At 36.2% G+C, this 23,558-nt stretch overlaps 1 non-coding gene across 1 annotated transcript; it reads left to right on the top strand.

The window, feature by feature from the left end:
* Positions 1 to 8,494: 8,494 nt before the first annotated feature.
* On the top strand, positions 8,495 to 8,601 carry LOC128292319 (small nucleolar RNA R71). Its single transcript, XR_008282304.1, has one exon. It is a non-coding gene; the product is annotated as a small nucleolar RNA R71 (small nucleolar RNA).
* Positions 8,602 to 23,558: the final 14,957 nt, after the last annotated feature.

The following is a 23,558-nucleotide window of genomic DNA, read 5'->3' as shown; positions in this document are numbered from 1 at the left end:
TTTTATTAAGGCTTACAACATAATCACAAATTCAGCACAAGCTGTTTTTCCTGAGCAACAGTCATTAAATTATTCGTAAATGGAGCTACGAAACTCCAAATGAAGTGCCGTTACTTTTCCCTGAAAATAGACTCATACATATTTTATCCAACAAATTTTCAGAATTTTTGGTTTGGCCAATCAATGCCAGATTTTTCTTCAAGTTTTCACTATTTCACTGTTTGACTATGCTGACCACTCTTCACTACGAATCAAATTTCTCATTGTAAAAAATTAAAAATATGTTCTAGTTTATTTCATTTGAAACTAGATTCACTAAGGCATCTAGAATATAAATTTTGTCTTTTAAAATTTTTGTACAATTTATAATGATTTTCTAAAACAGAACAGAGGATTACAAGTGTCATTCTGCACTGTCTCACACAACTTTAAATATCTCATTATCGGAAATTCCTTTGCTTACACGGTTTCTTTTATAAGAAACTAGACTCATTAAGCTTTAATTTCATGTTTCATTTGGCCTCTAACTCAAGTCCATAAATTTATGGTGATTTTCTAAAGTCACGTTACTGCTGCTGTCCTAAGCAGACTATTTCAAATTACACTTAAATTCCCAAGCTCAAACACTTAAGAACTTACCATTTGAGCTTAGAACATAACATGGCCACATCATATCTTATTAAATCAACTCATCATGTCCTATTATGATTGAATTTACTCAACGTTTAATCACTTAAAACTTACCTCGAAAGTTGCCGAACGATTATGACGGCTCTTCGATCACTTTTTCCTTTCCCTTATCCAACTTTGATCCTCTAGGCTCTTGAGCTAAATCAAACAAATTTACTTCTCAATCAAACACATACATACGGCAACCATATACATTTCAAAAACCAATTCATTCGTATCATTTGTCCATATATCAGCTTTTAGCATATTTGGTCATTAGAGCGACCTATTTAACTTTCAAGCATTCATTTCTAATTTTAATTAAACAATGCCGAATGCCATTAACTACTAATGCCACACACACACATATGCATAAAATTCATCCTCAAACCTATCAAAGCTTCATGTCAAACTTCCCGGCGAATACACATATAAGCACATAATGCACATTTAGCATTTTTTTTATTTCCTTCATGATACATTCGGCCTTGGTATAATTTCATTAAAAATCCCTATTAGCCACTTCATCAATCAATTATATCATCTACTTAATATTTCATAACTTATCATGCTAGCTGAATATTATTTATTCAAGTTCATCATCTTCATATTCGGCATTAGCATCAAATATAATAGCCAATTCTTCCCACTTTGAATCTATGCATCCATTTAATCATAGTTTGTTCAAGCACTCATTCAACAAGATTCATCCAATTTAACAAGAAACAAAAACTTTATTCTTCCATAGCTACAATGGCTGAAAGATCTAGACATCTCAATACCGAAATTTCTAACATGGGTTGCCTAAAGAATTTGGTAGGGAGTTCAAATTTATCTAACATTTCAAGTAACTTAACACATCCATATAGCTAACATGCTAGTTGTATCAAGGCATCAACTAAAATTTTGAGGCCTCTTAGCCGAATCCTAACTCTCCAACAACTCCAATTTCATCCATGAGATAAATAGAAGTAGGCTAACCCTCCAAAGGATGTGTAAACCTCCAAAAGCAACATTGAACATACCTTAATCTCAAGAACCACCTTGGCCGAACTTCTCCTCTTCTTCTTCCTTCAATTCACGGCAATGGAGGAGCAACCTAGCAAATTTTTTGTTTCTCCCCTACTAACCACTATTATTTTATTACCCATGTTCTTTATTTTATTATTTCTAACATAAAACACTAACATAAAATGTTTATAATACATTTTAACCCATAGCATGGCCGGCCACTACCTAAAGTTTTGGGTAATTTGACATGCAAGGACAAGCATTTTCTAACATGCATCAATAGGCCACTTTAACATTTGCCTAGCACATTTCTAAATTTTCTCACACAAGTCCTATTTAATAAAATTCACTTACAATTAACAAAATTCAAACATGAAATTTTCACACATGCATATATATATATATAATAAGCATCAAATATGACGGTTAATTATTTTTATGACTCGGTTTTGTGGTCCCAAAACCACTTTCTGACTAGGGTCACATTTGTGTCACAACTCTTCCCCCCTTTAGGGATTTTCGTCCCCGAAAATTTCTACCGATGCCTAGTTTAGGATAACGTCCTCTTATTGAATTATATCCATATAAATATTAGCTCATCGATAGCAATTGTAATTCATTACTGATTTCGCATCGATCTATAAAATCATTTTCTTATCTTAAAACAAATACATAAACATTTCTACAAGTATGCACATATATCTCATTTTCTTGATTTCATAAGCAATAATCACTTAATTTAATTCACAAATGCATTTCAAACACATATTAAGCACATATTAACATGTATAATTCACATCATCAACCCATATTTTCATTCATGTATAAGCTGTAACCTGACCGAAAGTACACATATACTCAAACATCCCAATAAATATCCTTTATCACTCCATCATATCTCACTATTCAACTTAACCTATTTCCAACAGAAAATCGACTTCCACATACCTGAACATTGAATTCATTTAGCTCATTCAATCACCGTTAACGATACCCGTATACAATCGATTTGGCATAAAGCCTCATATATTATTCCGGCATGGGATTTATTTTAGCACAAAACCCATATATCCAAAATTATCTGCATTCATCAAAAATTCTTACAGACTTTCAAATGTCGAACTTAATCGAAATAATTTCTTGAACATGATTAACAAAAATAGGGGTCATTTAGCAATAGCACATATGACTTCATATACCAAGCATTCCATAAACTAAATCTGTAACACATTTATAACATGATTTCATTTCTTAACAACATATCCACCATTTTAAATCAATGCCTTCGTTCCATACGAGGTCTTACATGAATCTTGTTTTACTCACTTAATGTCTACTGACCGATCTCGCACACATAGTGCTCGGTTGAAGAACTCGCACTCTCAGTGACTCTAATCATTTGCACACATAGTGCCCCTATTTCATTTGTTGTCACACATTGAAATGACTTAACCAAGTCTATAAATATCAAGTATGTACACTTTTAAACATATCTTTTCATTTAACTTTGAATTCATATAATGAAGAACATTAAACTTGGCTCGAATCACTGGCATTAAGCACGCTAGGCCAAGACCGAATACACATCACCAAGACAAGACCTGCGAACTTTAACCCATAAATAATTTCAACACAAAGGCCTTCGGACCTCAAATCCGGATTTTGTCCAAGCACGAATGCCTTGGGCTTAGCCGGATACATCACCAAAGACGAATGCTCTTGGGACTTAGCCGGATATATCACCAAAGATGAATGCTCTTGAACTTAGCCGGATACATCACCAAAGACGAATGCTCTTGAACTTAGCCCGAATACATCACCAGCACGAATGCTCTTGAACATAGCCGGATACATCACCAGACGAATGCTCTTCGGAACCTAGTCCGGATATATCACCAGCACGAATGCTCTTCGGGACTTAGCCCGGATACATCACCAGCACGAATGCTCTTCGGGACTTAGCCCGGATATAACATACTGAACTTTTATGCATATTTATCCATCAAGTATACATTTCACTAATTTATCACATTGGCATTTCATTTGCTTTATTCGTATACAAGCACATAATGTATAAATTTCATTTGATATTCGATCTATATATACAAGGATCACATATCCACCTAATTCTCACAGTTTATTTTCTAATGATCATTCGGATACATGCTTTATATACAACTATCTTGTAAACAAATTTGAGTAAAGTAAGATCAATTGGCCATGATTCATATATCATACCTTTATAATATGCCATTCTAACTTTTATACTAAACTTAATTACTTAAAACTTACTAAATTTATCACATACCTTAGGGCTTATACTTCTAGTTCGCACATGATATATGCATATCATAAAATTCATTGCATCATTCGAAAAAGGCATATAGCAAAATCAACAAGTACATTTCACATAGCATATCATATTCGTAATTCACTCTTTTCTCAATTTTGACACATCATAAGCATGTTCCAATGCCCTCAATATCATCTGCCACAGCTCGTTCAGGAACAAAATTTATTATTATACGTAAAACACTTTTTAACTGCCAGAAATCATGACACTATCATTTTATCACTTTATGGTATGTATAGCTAGACTCACACGTGCTACGTTAGTCCTAGAATCGACTAAACCGTAGCTCTGATACCAATAAAATGTAACACCCCTATCCCGTAACCATCGCCGGAATAAGTAAGGGCGCACGGACTTGTAACTCATGACGAGCGGTAAAACCTTTTTTTTTTTTTTAAGATCATTCATTTGGATAAACACTATATACAGCCAGGGATAAAATGTAAACTTCTATAAGTAAACATTCAAAAGATGCCATTTTCATATGGCTTATATACAATAGTCAAAATATCATTCTACTATATTGTCTATCCTATACATGCCATAAGCTAAGTCTAATTACATAGTTGCCGTAATGGTAGATAGTGTGACGAAGTGCTAATGATCCCCGAACTGGTAGTCAGAATCCACAACCTATAAACTAAAACATGATCGAACAGAGTAAGCTTTTGTAAGCTTAGTAAGTTTTAAGCAAAACAAAGTGTTCTCATTCACTATCATTAGTCATTCATTTCAACTGTTTGATGAAGTTAATCTAGAGCTTCATCTCGAACTATAATATCAATAAACGCATCACTTGGCTGTCACATATATACTTTCGAATGATAATGACCTAGATGGTCAAATATTTCCAAAGCACATTCTTCATCAATTTTCAACTTTCAATAATCCTTTCCACTTATTCATAATCACATCCATATTTTTAAGTATTTCAACATGACAAGTACTAAATTACCGTAGGCACATAAAGAACCAAACATATTCCTTATCACATATACGTAAGCTTACAAAACATAATCCTTACCTTGTAATTGGCACATCTAGTGAACCCAACCCATACTCAAATCATAAGGCTTTTGGGCAGAATATGCACTAATACATAAGAATATTTCATCACATACTTCATTATACAAGCATACCATTACCAATTAGATCATTCTCATATTTGGAGTTATAATATTAATCACATTTACCTACCTCTTTGATAACGATAATTCACCTCGAAATCACTCCACCGATGAGTAAGTAATACGATACTGAACATCTTAAATACATAATACTTATTTGATGGTAACTTATTGCAGATACTCAATACCAAAGTCTTACTTGAATCCTAGCATTTAGTCGTCGGGTCTTTAAAGCTCGGATATAGTACGAGCACGAAACCTACGGACATTAATCAGGATAATATTCTCGCATAAAGCCTGCGGGGTTTTAACCCGGATATAGTACTGACACAAATGCCCTTCGGGACTTATCACATTTATACACTTTCACATCCATCACATTGGCCATTCGGCCTTATCACATATATACACCTTCACATCCATCACATCGGCCATTAGGCCTTATCTCATATATACTTTCACATTCATCACATTGGCCATTAGGTCTTATCTCATATATACACTTTCACATTCATCACATTGGCCATTCGGCCTTATCACACATATATGCACTTTCACATTCATCACATCGGCCATTAGGCCTTATCACATATACACACTTTCACATTCATCACATTGGCCATTCGGCCTTATCACATATATGCACTTTCACATTTATCACATCGGCCATTAGGCCTTATCACATATACACACTTTCACATTCATCACATTGGCCATTCGGCCTTATCACATATATGCACTTCCACATTCATCACATCGGCCATTAGGCCTTATCACATATACACACTTTCACATTCATCACATTGGCCGTTCGGCCTTATCACATATATGCACTTTCACATTCATCACATCGGCCATTAGGCCTTATCACATATACACACCTTGTACATCAATTTCATCATAACAAAATTGACTAGGTATACTAGTCATTTACGGCTTATAGCTTCATTTTAATACGGATTTGGTACTTTGATTACCAATATTTAATTGATAGCTTATAAGCAACTCAAATAGTTTTATTAAGGCTTACAACATAATCACAAATTCAGCACAAGCTGTTTTTCTGAGCAGCAGTCATTAAATTATTCGTAAATGGAGCTACGAAACTCCAAATGAAGTGCCGTTACTTTTCCCTGAAAATAGACTCATACATATTTTATCCAACAAATTTTCAGAATTTTTGGTTTGGCCAATCAATGCCAGATTTTTCTTCAAGTTTCCACTATTTCACTGTTTGACTATGCTGACCACTCTTCACTACGAATCAAATTTCTCATTGTAAAAAATTAAAAATATGTTCTAGTTTATTTCATTTGAAACTAGATTCACTAAGGCATCTAGAATATAAATTTTGTCTTTTAAAAATTTTTGTACAATTTATAATGATTTTCTAAAAACAGAACAGAGGATTACAGTGTCATTCTGCACTGTCTCACACAACTTTAAATATCTCATTATCGGAAATTCCTTTGCTTACACGGTTTCTTTTATAAGAAACTAGACTCATTAAGCTTTAATTTCATGTTTCATTTGGCCTCTAACTCAAGTCCATAAATTTATGGTGATTTTCTAAATTCACGTTACTGCTGCTGTCCTAAGCAGACTATTTCAAATTACACTTAAATTCCCAAGCTCAAACACTTAAGAACTTACCATTGAGATTAGAACATAACATGGCCACATCATATCTTATTAAATCAACTCATCATGTCCTATTATGATTGAATTTACTCAACGTTTAATCACTTAAAACTTACCTCGGAAGTTGCCGAACGATTACGACGGCTCTTCGATCACTTTTTCCTTTCCCTTATCCAACTTTGATCCTCTAGGCTCTTGAGCTAAATCAAACAAATTTACTTCTCAATCAAACACATACATACGGCAACCATATACATTTCAAAAACCAATTCATTCGTATCATTTGTCCATATATTAGCTTTTAGCATATTTGGTCATTAGAGCGACCTATTTAACTTTCAAGCATTCATTTCTAATTTTAATTAAACAATGCCGAATGCCATTAACTACTAATGCCACACACACACATATGCATAAAATTCATCCCTCAAACCTATCAAAGCTTCATGTCAAACTTCCCTGGCCGAATACACATATAAGCACATAATGCACATTTAGCATTTTTTTTATTTCCTTCATGATACATTCGGCCTTGGTATAATTTCATTAAAAATCCCTATTAGCCACTTCATCAATCAATTATATCATCTACTTAATATTTCATAACTTATCATGCTAGCTGAATATTATTTATTCAAGTTCATCATCTTCATATTCGGCATTAGCATCAAATATAATAGCCAATTCTTCCCACTTTGAATCTATGCATCCATTTAATCATAGTTTGTTCAAGCACTCATTCAACAAGATTCATCCAATTTAACAAGAAACAAAAACTTTATTCCTCCATAGCTACAATGGCCGAAAGATCTAGACATCTCAATACCGAAATTTCTAACATGGGTTGCCTAAAGAATTTGGTAGGAGTTTAAATTTATCTAACATTTCAAGTAACTTAACACATCCATATAGCTAACATGCTAGTAGTATCAAGGCATCAACTAAAATTTTGAAGCCTCTTAGCGAATCCTAACTCTCCAACAACTCCAATTTCATCCATGAGATAAATAGAAGTAGGCTAACCCTCCAAAGGATGTGTAAACCTCCAAAAGCAACATTGAACATACCTTAATCTCAAGAACCACCTTGGCCGAACTTCCCCTCTTCTTCTTCCTTCAATTCACGGCAATGGAGGAGCAACCTAGCAAATTTTTTGTTTCTCCCCTACTAACCACTATTATTTTATTACCCATGTTCTTTATTTTATTATTTCTAACATAAAACACTAACATAAAATGTTTATAATACATTTTAACCCATAGCATGGCCGGCCACTACCTAAAGTTTTGGGTAATTTGACATGCAAGGACAAGCATTTTCTAACATGCATCAATAGGCCACTTTAACATTTGCCTAGCACATTTCTAAATTTTCTCACACAAGTCCTATTTAATAAAATTCACTTACAATTAACAAAATTCAAACATGAAATTTTCACACATGCATATATATATATAATAAGCATCAAATATGACGGTTAATTATTTTTATGACTCGGTTTTGTGGTCCCGAAACCACTTTTCGACTAGGGTCACATTAGGGGTGTCACATATTCAGTGACATCTCGTCTGTAAACTCATAGGCATCTTTAGGTGTTTTATTATTGATGGTTCTGCCAGTAGCTGCGTCAACCATTTGTCGAGTCGAAAGATTCAGGCCATTATGGAACGTTTGAACCTGTAGCCAAAGCGGTAACTCATGGTGAGGGCACCTTCTCGGTAAGTCTTTATATCTCTCCCATGCATCATAAAGAGTTTCTAAGTCCATCTACACAAACGAAGAGATATCATTACGTAATTTAGCATTTTTAGCTGGCGAAAAATATCTTAATAGAAATTTTTCGGTCATTTGTTCCCAATTAGTGATTGACCCTCGTGGTAATGAGTTCAACCACTGTTTAGCTTTATTTCTCAATGAAAAATGGAATAACCGAAGAGGAATGGCATCATCAGAAACACCATTAATTTTAAATGTATCGCATAGTTCCAAGAAGTTTGCTAAGTGAGCGTTGGGATCCTCATCCTGCAAACCATCAAACTGAACAAATTGTTGTATCATTTGAATAGTGTTAGGTTTTAGTTCAAAAGTATTTGCAGCTATAGCAGGTCTAACTATGCTCGATTTTGTTCCTGTTAAAGAAGGTTTAGCATAATCATACATAATGCGTGGAGTAGGATTTTGATTAACCGCAATTGCAGTAGGTAGCTGATTGTCTTGGTTTTCAGCCATCTCTTCATTTGGGGGTTGAGTATCGTCCTCTTGCTCGTTCTCTGTGTATCTTAAGCTTTGCGTTATTTCTCTTTGATGTCTGCAAACAGTGCAATCGATTTCTTCGTCAAAAAGTAGTGGTCCTGACGAGTTTCTTCTAGTCATAAACTATAAAAGTCTGCCAAGAGAAAGAAAAAAATAGAGTAATAAATAATAATAATAAATAGAATAAAATTAAATTGCAAGAAAAATAAATGGCTAAAGTAATAAAAATTGAGCGTTCCTAATATCTTAGTTCCCCGGCAACGGCGTCGAAAACTTGATCGCGTGATTTTGTGATAGGTTTTAAATATTTATAATTAATCGTTCTTGAAACTAACTATTATCGCGATGTAGGCAAGTGCACCTATTGAATAGTAGTATAGTTTTAGCAAGACCAGATTGTCGAACCCAAAGGAACTAAAAGCACTAGTAATGATAGTCTTTTTATTATCTAGCCTAAGAATAAAAAGGTTTTGTTTTAACTAACTGATTATCTAAACTAAGAATTCACAGAGAATAGAATTGGGGAATTGTTTTTGGGAAAATCGATTGAATTAAGACAATACCTAAGGAAAAATCCACCTAGACTGTACTTGTTATTCTAGCTTCGAATCGGACGATTTATTCATTTAACTTGTTTCGTAGAGATCCCTAAGTTATGTTATTATCCCTATTCAAGACTAATAACGTCTAATCCCTAGATTGAATAATTGAAACCTTTCTCTAATTAACACCCTAGGGTTGCATTAACTTGATCTATGGATCCCCTTATTAGGTTTCACCCTAATCTGGCAAAATTTTGTCACCCTATGTCTAGGTGCGCAAATAACTCCCTTAATTATGACAAATGTACTCTTAGACAAGGTCTATTCCTTCTCCGAATAAGAGCTTATCTTGAATCAGTATCCTGGGATATCAAAACAAGAATTAAGAACATATAATTAAGAACAAGTTAAATATTTATCATACAATTCAGAAAATAATAACAAGATTCATCTTAGGTTTCATTCCCCTTAGTTATTTAAGGGTTTTAGTTCATAACTAAATAAGAAAACATCTCAGAATAATAAAGAATACAAAACATAAAGAAAACCCAAAACTCCTAAAGGGGAAATTGAGGAGAGATCTTCAATCTTGATGGTGAATCCGGCTTCTGAGATGGATCAATTGGCTTCCTTGGAGTAATTCCTTACTCCCTATTCTCTGTCTCCTTTCTTCCTCCTCTAGGGTGTATTTATAGGCTCTGGAATGCCTAAGAGCCCTCAAAATTAGCCTTTTCTGAATTGGACTCAGCTTGGGCTCGGCAAGGACACGCCTGTGTGACACGCTTGTGTTCGATTGCTTCAGGCCGTGCTCAAGCCTGACAAATTGACACGACCGTGTGGTATGCCCGTTTGAGGAGGTCCAGGCCGTGTTGATTTCGTACTTTGGCCCATTTTCTCCATTTTTGTCCCGTTTCTCATTCCTTTCTCACTCCTATCCTCTCCTAAGTATAAAACATGAAATTAAAGCATTAGGAGCATTGAATTCACCAATTCTAATGGGAAATCATCCATAAAATGTGTTAAACATGGGGTAAAAATATGTATAAATTACGGTTTATCAAATACCCGACATTTCTCTTCATACAAATGGTGTCTCCAAATCTTCAGTGCGAACACTACAGTCGATAACTCCATATCATGGGTCGGATAATTTCTCTCATGTGGTTTTAGCTGTCCTGAGGCATAGGCTATAACCTTGCTTTCTTGCATGAGCACACACCCTAAGCCATTTAAGGAGGTGTCGCTATAAATTATAAACTCCTTGCCCGATTTTGGTTGCACTACACCAGGGCTTCCGTTAACAAAGCCTTTAATCTCTCAAAACTTTGCTGACACTATTCTGTCCATTCAAACTTGACATTTTTTTGCAGTAGTCTAGTCATCAGAGTAGCTATCATAGAAAATCCATTTACAAACCGTCTGTAGTATCCGGCTAAACCCAAAAAGCTTCAAACCTCTATTACATTCCTCGGCAGTTTCCATTCCACAAGAGCAGAGATCTTATTTGGATCAACTCGGATTCCATCACCGATACAATATGTCCTAGAAACTCAACCTCTTTGAGCCAAAACTCGCTCTTACTAAACTTGGCATAATGTTGCTTATCCCTCAATGTCTGTAACACAGTTCTTAAATGCTCCGCGTGCTCACTCTCATCGCACGAATAAATCAATATGTCATCGATAAAAACAATGACGAACATGTCGAAGTACGGTCAGAAGATACGATTCGTCAAATCCATAAATACCGCAGGGGCATTTGTTAATCCAAAAGGCATAACAAGAAACTCATAATGCCCATATCTCGTCCGAAAAGCAGTCTTCGGTACATCTTGTTCCTTGACTCTTAACTGGTAGTAACCTAACCTCAAATCTATTTTAGAAAATATAGTGGCTCTTCTCAATTGATTAGAGAGATCATCGATCCAAGACAAGGGATACTTGTTCTTCATTGTTACTTTGTTAAGCTGTCTATAGTCGATACATAACCTCATCGACCCGTCTTTCATTTTCACAAAAAGTAATGGAGTACCCATGGTGAAAAACTCGGTCTAGCAAAACCCTTATCTATTAATTCTTACAACTATACTTTCAACTCTTTCAACTCAGTGGGGGCCATTCTATACGGTGTAATCGAGATTGGTGTCGTGCCAGGAACTAACTCGATACCAAACTCAACTTTTCTCTTTGGAGGTAGTCCGGACAACTCTTCCGGAAAAACATATATAAACTCACAAACTACTGGTACTGATTCAATCTTCGACTCGGATACTTGAGTATTCAGTACAAAAACTAGAAAAGCCTCATACCATTTTCTCCAATATTTTTCAGCAGTTAAAGACGATATTACCATAGGTGATTTATCCAAGTCACCTAGTCCAACCCGAAGAATAACCCTATCTTCACACTTTAACTCAATAATTTTCTTCCCACAGTCCACTACAACATTATGAGAGGTCAACCAATCCATCCCGAGGATTACATCAAACTCATTGATCGGCAATAACATTAAATTAGCCGGAAAACAATGACTTCTAATTGTCAAAGGACAATTCCTACATACTTGGTCAACTAGCACATGTCTGCCTAAAGGGTTGGATACTTTTATCACAAACTTAGTGTGTGACAGCCCTAAATTGACCCAAGTCGGAAAGTTATTTCGAGACCGCTAAACCGAGTCACCGAAGTATTTGAGTATAATATTTATTGTCTAAAATATGTGAATATAAGTGTGTGAAAGTTTTAAGCTTCGATTTAGTCAATTGCATGTGAATTTAGTTAATAGGACTTATGTGTGACACTTTTGAAATGTGATAGGTTAATCTATAAGGATCTATTAGTGCATGTTATGAAAATAATGGGTTTGCATGTCAAATTTCCACCTATGACAAGTAGTGGCCGGCCATGATGGGTTATATACATGCAATATGTATTAATTATTAGTTAGTAGCTTTATATTTTATAACATAAATAAATAAAAAAGGAAAAAGTAATTGAAATAAGGAAATGAAGGGTGATGAAAACAAAGCTTGAGTTTCTTTCTTCTTGGCCGAATGTAAAGAGGAAGATGGGAGAAAGGCATTCGGTCATCTTAAGTTAGCATTAAGGTAAGAAGTTATGTTAATTCTTGAAATTTTGGTTAATCTTGAATGAGGTATCAAGTTATTTTAGTAACCCATGTTGAATTTTTATTGTGGGAATGAGTAGGGCTTTGGCTATGGTAATTAATAAGGGTGATGGTTGTTGTTTCATTATAAATTTAGATGAACAATGGTAGATGAGTGTTTGAACTATACAAATGAGCATATGTGAGCATTGGGTGCTAAGGGAAAAGAATCGGCTACCTTATTATGTACCAAGACCGAATGTGAATTTGATTATGTTTGAGTAATTTATGTACTTAAAATTGATGTAGTATAAGTTACCATGTTCTTGCCGAAAATGTAATTGATAAAGGAGGAGTTTGTTATTGAACGTTAGGCCAAGTCCCTAGTGGATGGATGAATTGATAATAATTGTGTATAAAGATTTGCTTTACTATGTCTTTGTTAACAAGATGAGAAATGAGTTAAGATGGTCTTAGTGTACCGATTAGGACCTAAGGAGTTGAGCTTATTGATAGTATAGATTTCTAATACACCTATGGTAATGGCCGAACATGTAGTTGTTTAATGTTTGAACAAGTGCCGTTTAGGTGTTCTAAATTGTCTAAATTAGATGTTAATCATCTAAGGGTTCGGCATTGTGCATTCTTGTTAAGAGTTTGATTTGAAATCATGAGGTTTTGTTGACTTGTGTTTAAATGGCATTCGGACATGGTCTATGAGTGTTTGCAAATCCGGTTTAAGTGCATAGGTGCTAAATACTTTGTATTGGAAATTTTGATGTATAAGTAGTAAATTGATTCAAATGAATTGGTTCTAAAATGTATATGAATGCCGTATGATTGTGTTTGATTAGGGAGTAAATTGTTTGATTTAGCTCAAGAGCTTAGAGGATCAAAGTTGGATAAGGGAAAGGAAAAAGTGATTGAATAGCCATTGAAATCGTTCGACAACATCCGAGGTAAGTTTTCGAGTAATGAAACTTAGTTTATGATTTGATTAAGTCATGACATATAAGCATAACAAATAAACGGTGATATAATGATTCTACTTGAATTGTATATTGAGGTGATTAGTTTATACCTATGACGGGTAGCCGAATGTGTATAGAGATCATGTTATAAAGCAAATCAAAATCATGCTCTTTGTATGTGGCTATTGAGCCGAAAATGGTAATGGTTGATAAGCGCCTTGTGTTTGAATTCTAGTTATGATAATGAAATATGGATGTGTCATGATTTATTGGTATATGTGCTTGATTATTCGGATGATATCCGGGCTAAGTCCCGAAGCCATTTGTGCAAGTTACTATATCCGGGCTAAGTCCCGAAGGCATTTGTGCGAGTTGCTATATCCGGCTAAATCCCGAAGATACTTGGGTTTGGAAGCTAGCGATCTTGCTGTAATAATTTCAATTAATACGCTCATAAAATACAAACGATAAGGTATGTTTCGTATATGCATCGGAAAGGTTGATTCCTTTCAAATAGTACTCGCTCAATTGATTAACGAGCTTAGGCCTCTAGTTAGGTTTGATACCCTGTGTATGAATATATTGGTTGAAGCGTGAAGAAATTATGATTTTGAGAATGTGCATATATGAAATTATTCATTTAGTCATATGAACGCTATACTTTAGTCGTAAATAATTTCGTTACTCAAAACTTACTAAGCATTAAATGCTTATTCCGTTTCTTTAATTCTCTGTTTTATAGATTTTTGTTCGTCAGCTATCGGACTCGGGATTGTCGAAGTCGAAGTCGTCCACACTATCTAAGCCCTTTTGGTACTCTTTTAGTTAAACGTTGATAATGGCATGTATAGGACTAACCTTTGTTGTTAATCAAGTACCTTTGGTAATGTGTATATATTCGGATAGCCATGCGAAAATGGCTTAAATATTTTGAGCATAGTATTAAAATCATTTTGTATATATATGGTTATTGAGAGGTGTGGAAATGCTTGGCAATGATTAGCCATTGGAATGGTTAATCACGATCATATTTGGTGCTATGTATGTCAAATGGCTAGTTGAATCATGGAAACTATGAAATAGGTGAAATTTACCTTAAAATAGATGTTGACAGCAGCAGTGATGTGAGTTTTAAAATTCACTAAAAATAGTAGGAATGTAATTAAATAATTAATAAATTATGTAATCGAACCTTGATGAGTCTATTTTCATATGGAAGAAGCAAAACGACCATATGAGCTGTATTTTATGAGATGTTTAAGTTTTTGTGAAATAGGGCCAGAACGGTTACTGGATCCCCTGTTTTGACTTTGGAAATTTACCATAAATTAACCAGAAATAATTAGAAGTCATGCTTTATATGTAAAGATTTCGTTTTGAGTCTAGTTTCATCAGAAACAAACGGCATATGTATTGAAGCCCTGTACTGGGAGATATCTAAGTCGTAATACATGAAGGGCAGAGTAGTCGACCCTGAAACAGGGGAGACTTTAACTAATAAACTGTACTAATTGGCCCAACCAAAAATTTTAGAAAAAAAATATGTAGATGGATATATGAGTCTAGTTTCAGGGAAAATTTATGGAATCAGTTTTCGAGTTTTGGAACTCGAGATATGATTTTTAAGGTGATAGTGACGCAGTTAGCCAGCTTGTCTGGAAATTTTAAAATGAACAGTGTAAATAAATGAATTAAGTTCGTTAACACCTCGTGTTCGACTCCGGCAACGGTCTCGGGTGCGGGGCGTTACATAGTGGACTCTACTATCATATTTATGTGGGGTATCAAATCCATAAAAATATAAGAGTGGGTAGACCCCGGATCAATCAATGCAACAACAGATATATCGTGAATAGAATAGGTACCCGTGATCACGTCAGGAAACTCTCCCTGTTCACGGGCACGGATAGCATAAGTCCTCGCAGGCGCTCTGCCCGCGGACCTCCCACAGTATCTCAAGTCACACCTCCACTGCTAGCTCCACTGGCCGGTTTCTTTTGTGGTCTGTCTCTCAAAGGAGCACTATTCGCCCTCACATCTTGCTTTTTCTCCTTGTCATCAATTTCGGGGCAATCTCGGATAAAGTGGTTTAATGATCCACACCTAAAACAACCTCTTTCATTCACTCGACACTCACTGAAATGACATCTACCACACTGTGGACACTCTAGTCTATTTGGTCAGGTGTTGCTGACTCTCGCGACAGAAGTGGTCTGAGGTATCGATGTCGTGTTTTCTGCTTGTTCTTGTTTCTACTTGGAAATCCCACTGAAGCATTCAACTGGGTAATAAATTCTTTGGATCTCTTAGATGAGGGCTGATGTGCTTCCCCCATCTGTCTTTTCCTTAAGTCCCGCTACTCAATGGCCACTTTCCTCCTCTCTTTCACCAACTTCTCCGCCTTGTACGCTCTCTCGACAAGTACCACAAATTCTTTTATTTCTAAAATGGCCACAAATACTCAGATATCTTCATTGAGGCCATTCTCAAACCTCTTACACATGGTAGCTTCAGTGGATATGCATTCCCGCGCATACTTGCTAAGTTTCAAAAACTCACGCTCATGTTCTGTTATTGTCTTATTACCCTGTTTCAACTCTAAAAATTCTTTCGTTTTCTGGTCCATGAACCTCTGGCTAATATACTTCTTTCAAAACTCTTCTTGGAAAAATTCCCAAGTTACTCTTTCTCTCGGTACCACATACACGAGAGTATTCCACCACTAATAAGTTGAGTCTTGTAGAAGTGACAAGGCACACTTTATGCACTCTTCAGGCGTGCATAACAGTTCATCGAATACCCTTATGGTATTTTCTAGCCAAAACTCTTCTCTCTTTGGGTCATCATCTATACTAGCCTGAAATTTGTCTGCCCCTTATTTTTGGATCTTGTCTACCAGAGGCTTCTCTCTTCTGAACATGTCCGCACCTTACGGAGCCACCAGGGCATACTGAGGAATCAGAGGAGGTAGGAGAGGTGGAGTGTTCGGGTTCGCACAACCAAACTCTGTATACCAAGCATCCATCATTCAGAGGTAGGCTTCCCTAACCCCTCCGCCTTGGGCCATACTAACAGGCTCACCCTCTACTGGCGCGGTCCCTTCTACAGGAGCCAGCGCATTACTTTCCACGTCATCCGTCGTGGTACTATCAGGATCCATTACTATATAAAAACACAATTTATAACTGTCAGGAATCGTCACACTATCAATACATATTTATGGCATGTATAGCTAGACTCACACTCTAGCTAGATTAGTCCTAGAACTGACTAAACCATGGTCTGATACTAATAAATGTAACACCCCTCGCTCGTATCCAATGCCGGGAGAGGGTTTGAGGTGCTACCGGACTTAACTCAAGCATACACATATAAAATCGGGCCGTAAAGTTTCTTTTAACTTAAAACTTCTTGTTCACATGCATTATGTCCCTTAAACAAGCTCACAAGGCCCAAAACATACAATAGAGATGGTTCAGGACTAAACTGAGAACTTGAGAAAAACTTGAAAAATTCATACTTTAAAGCTCCACAAGCCCGTGTGGCTTGGGACACGCCCGTGCCCTTAGCCCATGTGCAAAACTGACTTTAAAACACAGCCATGACACACGCCCGTGTGGCCTACCTGTGTACTAAATTGACTTAAAATTTTAAGTGCAGGGGACGCACGACCATAACACATACCCATGGGAGTGAGCCGTGTGTCATGGACGGTCTAGACACACGCCCGTGTGCCTTGCCCGTATGGACAAAAGGAGGCCATTCTTCCAAGCCATTTTGTCACCCATTTTACACAACCTACACAAGATCATTTCAATATACTAATTTCACCACAATAGACACCAATTCAGCCATAGAAAGAACATTATATGCATTTGCCAAAATGAATAATAGCCATTATTCTAGGCTTTATACAAAATAAAGGGCTTTTGACTTAAGCCAAAGTACATAACCAATTTCTCATTAAAACAAACATCCTAGTCTAGCCCTATACATGCCATACTTAAAAGAAGATTTATACTATACCAAGTGCTTCGATTGATAGTGTTATCGATATCTCCAACTTCAAAGGATCCTTGAGCTAATTAAGTGGCACTGAAAGAAAAGAGAAATGAAAGAGAGTAAGCGTAAAGCTTAGTAAGTTGCATATAAATAAATATACAACAACAAATTCACCATTAGTCATCATACTCATAGCTCAAAGGTAAGCATAAACTTGACTTACTCATTACCATCTACTCAAATCACATTTTCTAATTTGAGCTCGTTACTCATGCATACCAAATAGGTACCTGTACCACTCACAACATTATTATACTTTCCTTATTAAATCACTTTCGTAATCTTAAAGTCAAACCTTTCAAAATACTACAGGATATTCTATAAGCCTCAAACATGGGATAAGTTGCCGATGCCATGTCCCAGACATGGTCTTATACTAGCCCTCATAAATACGTGCTGATGCATGTCCCGAACATGTCTTACACTAGCACGACTCTTAGCCAATGCATATCTCATACATGTCTTACACTGGCACTCATATTGTGGCTGATGCATGTCCCAGACATGTCTTACACTAGCACACAAGAAATCTGAATGTTATGGCATGAATATCCGGTTTGTTTCCTAGGGTCCCAACTAGATCTTTCTACTATCTCAATCATTAATATGCATTCTCAGATCCCAATCTAGAAATTCATACTATATCAATACAAAGACAATTCGAATACATACATTAACAATGTAGTTGTATTATTTACATACAATTTACCTCAGGTTACAAAATGTACTCGACTAGTTAGTTTAGTCGATTTGCTTGGCTTTCTCCCGGTCTAGGTTCGGATTTGGAAATTTTTGATCTATGATAAAAAAAATGCACTCATTTAGTCACTAAACACTATTAGGCAATCTAAAATTCACATCTTAGGTAAAATGACTATTTTGCCCCTAGACCTTGGCAAAATGACCGTTTTGCCCCTATGCTCGAAATTTAATTTTTATTGAATTTCTTCGTATCTTAGGCCTAGATGACCCCTTTCTACTCTTATAGCATGACCAAATTCTCACTATTTCACACCCTTATCACCTAATTTCACAAACCTTGCAAAATTGTCTTATAAGGGTTTTCATGAGAAGTTCTTTCACAAAAGTTGTCTATTACACAACTAAGACTCATTTTCTTCCATAAAAAATTGGAAAACATCAAAAATATTTTTATGGTAAAACCCTAAACTTTCAGCCATTTTGCAAAATAGACCTCTCATTAGAAAGCCTATGCTTCAAGGAGTCCGAAAATGTAAAAATCATTAAGAGAAACTTTCAAAATCACTTACTTGAGAGGCTTAATGTTGATGAAATTTTTGAAGCTTTCAAAACCCCATTTTTGTTGAAATTTTCGGTGGAGGAAGAAGATGGAAAGGGATGATATCATCGTCCTTTCATCTATCTCTATTTTAGTCAAAATAAGTCACCTAAGCCACCTAATTTTAAAATTTTTGTCTCCTCTTGACCCTATGGCCGGCTATGCTCCTTTAAAAAAGGTATAATTGCTCTTTTAAAGCCCCAAATTTTAGTTCTCTAGCTAATTGACACATTTAAGTACTAAAATGCAACTTTTTCCTTTTATGCGATTTAGTCCTTTCTCGCAATTGGGCTCAAAAACATTAAAATTAGCTCCCTATATTTCTTATGCACTACTATAATTGTACTATAACCTTATAATAATAATAAAAATAATTCTCCCAACTTTGAATTTGTGGTCCCAAGACCACTGTTTCGACTAGGCCCTAAATCGAGCTGTTACAGCCAAGGCTACGTTCAGGCACTTTGGTGCATTTCTTCTGTGTGACTGAATCATATTCCAAGTGTTCAACGGGTAACGTAATATGAATTCCGAAAGTAAAATTTAAGTAAGCCATATGTGTGCAAGAAATAACTGGTATGTTCTAAAACCTTATGAGGACTTAATATGATGATACTATGAAAAGATATGTATTTGGATAAGCATCTGCATATGAATATGGAAGGTAAGTCTATATATGACATGATGAAAAGTATCATAATGGATAAGTAATTATTCTTAGATTATCAATAGTTACAAAATGTAGATTATTTGTATGTGTACTTACTAAGCTTTATAGCTTACCCTCCTCTCTTTTCCCTTCTCTTTAGATACGTCAAGCTAGCTCAAAGGATCGGGGGACGTCAGAGCTCGGATCACACTATCTTCAAGGATTTTAGGTATAAAAGGATTTAATTATTTTGGTCATGGCATGTATAGGAAACTTGTCTATTTTGTGTATATGTGTCATGTTGAAGTAGCCAAGTGTAATGCCTCATTTGGGAATTGATTATTTTGTATATGGCTATGTGATTTGGTCCATATTAATGACTGGGATGTATCCCTAAGTTTACCTTTGCTTGCATACTAAGATGTGTATGTGTTAATTTGATGGATGACTATTTATTTGCTTGTATGTGGTTGCATGATTTAGCACTCATAATGGATTGATAATAAGGAATATGGTAAACCATGAAATTGGTGTGGGATGACTAAAAGATAAGGTTGTGTGAATAGTAATGGACTAGTATAAAAAAGGGTCATAGTGATGCTATAATGTTGCATGTTTAAGTGTCCAAATATATCATGGAATATGCCATTCAACATATGGAAGTGTATAATTGTTTAAAGGTGACCAATGGCTTGGAGAATAGCCTCCAAATGGTCCACAAGGGTAGACAAACGGGCATGTGTCTAGGCCGTGTGTGACACACGGTCAGCCCCATGGGCATGTCGTTCGGCCATGTGTCCCCTGCACCTCAAATTTTAGGTTAACATGCATGGTAGTAAACACACGGGCAGAGACACAGTCGTGTGTCTCAACCATGTGGAGGACATGGCCTCTGTCTACGGGCGTGTGCTTGGTCATGTGCCTCAAATTTGTATGATGATGTCATAAATAGAATGCTCGCTAAAATCACACGGGCTACCACAAGGGCATGTGTTAGGCCGTGTAAGGGACATGGGCCAAGGACACGGGCATGTGCTCGGCCGTGTGAAAACCCTTATAGGTTCAGACTGGAAAATAAATCCAATAATTCCATACAGGTGTGGGACATGGGCGTGTCCCCAAGCATACGAGCATGTGCATTGCCTCCACCTGGACGTGTGAGGCTTTAACCTAGAAATTTTCTTAGAATTTCTGTAAGTTCTCGATTTAGTCCCAGACCGCTAATGATGTATGTTTTGGGCCTCATAGGTCCATAATAAGGAAAAATTGACTTTAATTGATTGGTTTTAGTTTGGATGAAATTTTATGGCCTGGTTTTGTATGTTTGGTTCTGCTTAAGTCCGATAATGCCTCGTACCCTATCCCTACATCGGATACGAGTAAGGGGTGTTACAGCAACCCTGGCAACTCTTCTGGAAACACATCTGGATACTCACAGACTACTAATACATATTCAATCTTTGATTCAGACACTTTTGTATCCAGTACATAAGCAAGATAAGCATCACAACCTTTTTTTCACATATCTTTGAGCTAACATCGACGAAATCACAATAGGCAATCCACTCGACTCATCTGATTCAATTCGAAGAATTCACTATTCTGACATTTCAATTCAATAGTCTTTCATCTACAATTCACAACAGCATCGTGCACAGTTAACCAATACACACCTAAAATCACATCGAATTCATCAAATGGTAAAAGCATCAAATATGTTGGAAAATAGTAACCCCGAGTCATTAAAGGACAATTCTTGCAAACTTTATCAACTAGGACATATTTGCCTAAGGGTTTCGATACTTTAATCACAAACCTAGTGGACTCAACAGGCAAACTCTTACTAAACACTAAGTTCTCACAAACATATGAATGAGTCGATCCAGGATCAATCAAAGCAATTATATTAGTGTCAAAAAGAGAAAATATACCGGTGATAACATCTGGTGATAACGCATCTTTGCAAGTGCGAATAGCATAAGCTTTGGCAGGTTCACCAGCCTCAGATCTCACAGTAGACTCCTTTTTCGTTCCTTTGCTACTAGTCACATTACCCGCATTTCTAGGTGGTCTTCCTCTAGCAACTATGTTACTCGATATTGCATCATGATATCTATCTTTTTCAGCTAACTCAAGACAATCTCGAATGAAATGATCTTGTGAGCCACATTTAAAACAACATTTATTATTCATCCAACAATCTCTAAAATGTCATCGTCTACACTGTTGACATTCAAGTTTATTATTTCTCACACTACTGACACTTGAAACTGAAGTAGCTTAAGCTTTAAGACTTGAGCATTGCTTCCCACAATCTCTATTTGAATATCCCACCGAAGTATTCAGATGACTATATGAATCCCATGATTTCTTTGATGATGATTGATAGGGTTTACTCATCGATCTCTTTTTCGAATCCCTAGCCTCGAAATCAACTTTTCTCTTTTCTTTGCCAAGTTCTTTGGCTTTACAAGCTCTGTCAACTAGCACTACAAATTCTTTCAACTCTAGAATCCCAACTAGCAATCTAATATCTTTGTTCAACCCATCTTCAAATCGTTTACACATAATTTCTTTGGTGGAAACACATTCTCGAGCATATTTACTTAGTCTCACAAACTCTCGCTCATACTTAGTCATAGACATACGACCCTGTTTCCACTTTAGAAACTCTTTGCATTTTTGGTCGATAAACCTGTGGCTGATGTATTTCTTTTTGAACTTGGTTTAGAAGAATTCTTAGGTGACTTGTTCTCTCGGTACTACGAATACCAAAGTGTTCCACCACTGATACGCAGTATCCATCAGAAGTGATACGGCACATTTTACACATTCAACTGGTGTGCAAGAAAGTTCAACTAATACCCGAATCGTATTTTCAAGCCAAAACTCAACTCTCTCAGGATTGTCATCAACAGTAGCTCTGAACTCTTTAGCCCTATATTTTTGAATTTTATCAACTGGCAGCTTATTCAATCGTAAAAGTTCCACACCTTGAGGAGCTACGGGAACCGATTGGGGATTAGGTAGGGGTGGAGGTTGCTGAGCAGTGAAATTAGTTCGGACAAACTCCGTAAACCACTCATTCATCATCTGGAAGAAGGCTTCCTTAGCCTCTCCTTCCTGACTACCCTATACGGGTCTCGACTCCAATTGTGCTACTTCGTGAACGAATGCTGGTGCAGTACTTTCTACATCATCAGCTACAGCTCGATTAGTATCTATTTACTATATGAAAACACAATTTAAAACTATCATGAGATATCACACTATTACAGGTTATATATGGCATGTATAGCTAAAGTCTCACATACGCTACGTTAGTCTGAGAATCGACTAAACTGTAGCTCTGATACTAATAAATGTAACATCCTTCACCCATATTCATTGCTGAAATAGGGTTACAGAGCATTAGTGAACTTATAACAAAATTAAACATACAATTTTTCCATTTCAAACATAAAATAATCACCATCATTCATATCATCCCTAATACGAGTCTACGAGGCCCTAAACATTCATTCGAGGTGGTTCGGGACTAAATCGATAACTCAGGAAAATTTTACAAAACATAGAAAATTTTTACAAAATATAGGGGACACACGCCAAAGACACGCCCGTGTCACAGGCCATGTGGACATTCGAAATGGGATCACATGGCCGTGTCCTAGCTCGTGTCTGACCGCGTGTAACTCTCTGACTTGGGTCACATGGCCAACCACATGCCCATGTGTCTAGACTGTGTACCCTTCGAAATGGCCACACACCCCGTGTGCTAGGCCGTGCCAAACCTATAGGGTATACTAACTTAGGCCACAAGGCCAAGTCACACTACCGTGTGCTAGACCGTGTGGAGCATACTAACTTGATTTCTA

Source organism: Gossypium arboreum, chromosome 4, assembly GCF_025698485.1.
Source record: "Gossypium arboreum isolate Shixiya-1 chromosome 4, ASM2569848v2, whole genome shotgun sequence".
In the NCBI taxonomy this organism is placed as follows: Eukaryota; Viridiplantae; Streptophyta; class Magnoliopsida; order Malvales; family Malvaceae; genus Gossypium; species Gossypium arboreum.
This window is presented reverse-complemented; position numbering and strand designations above follow the sequence as displayed.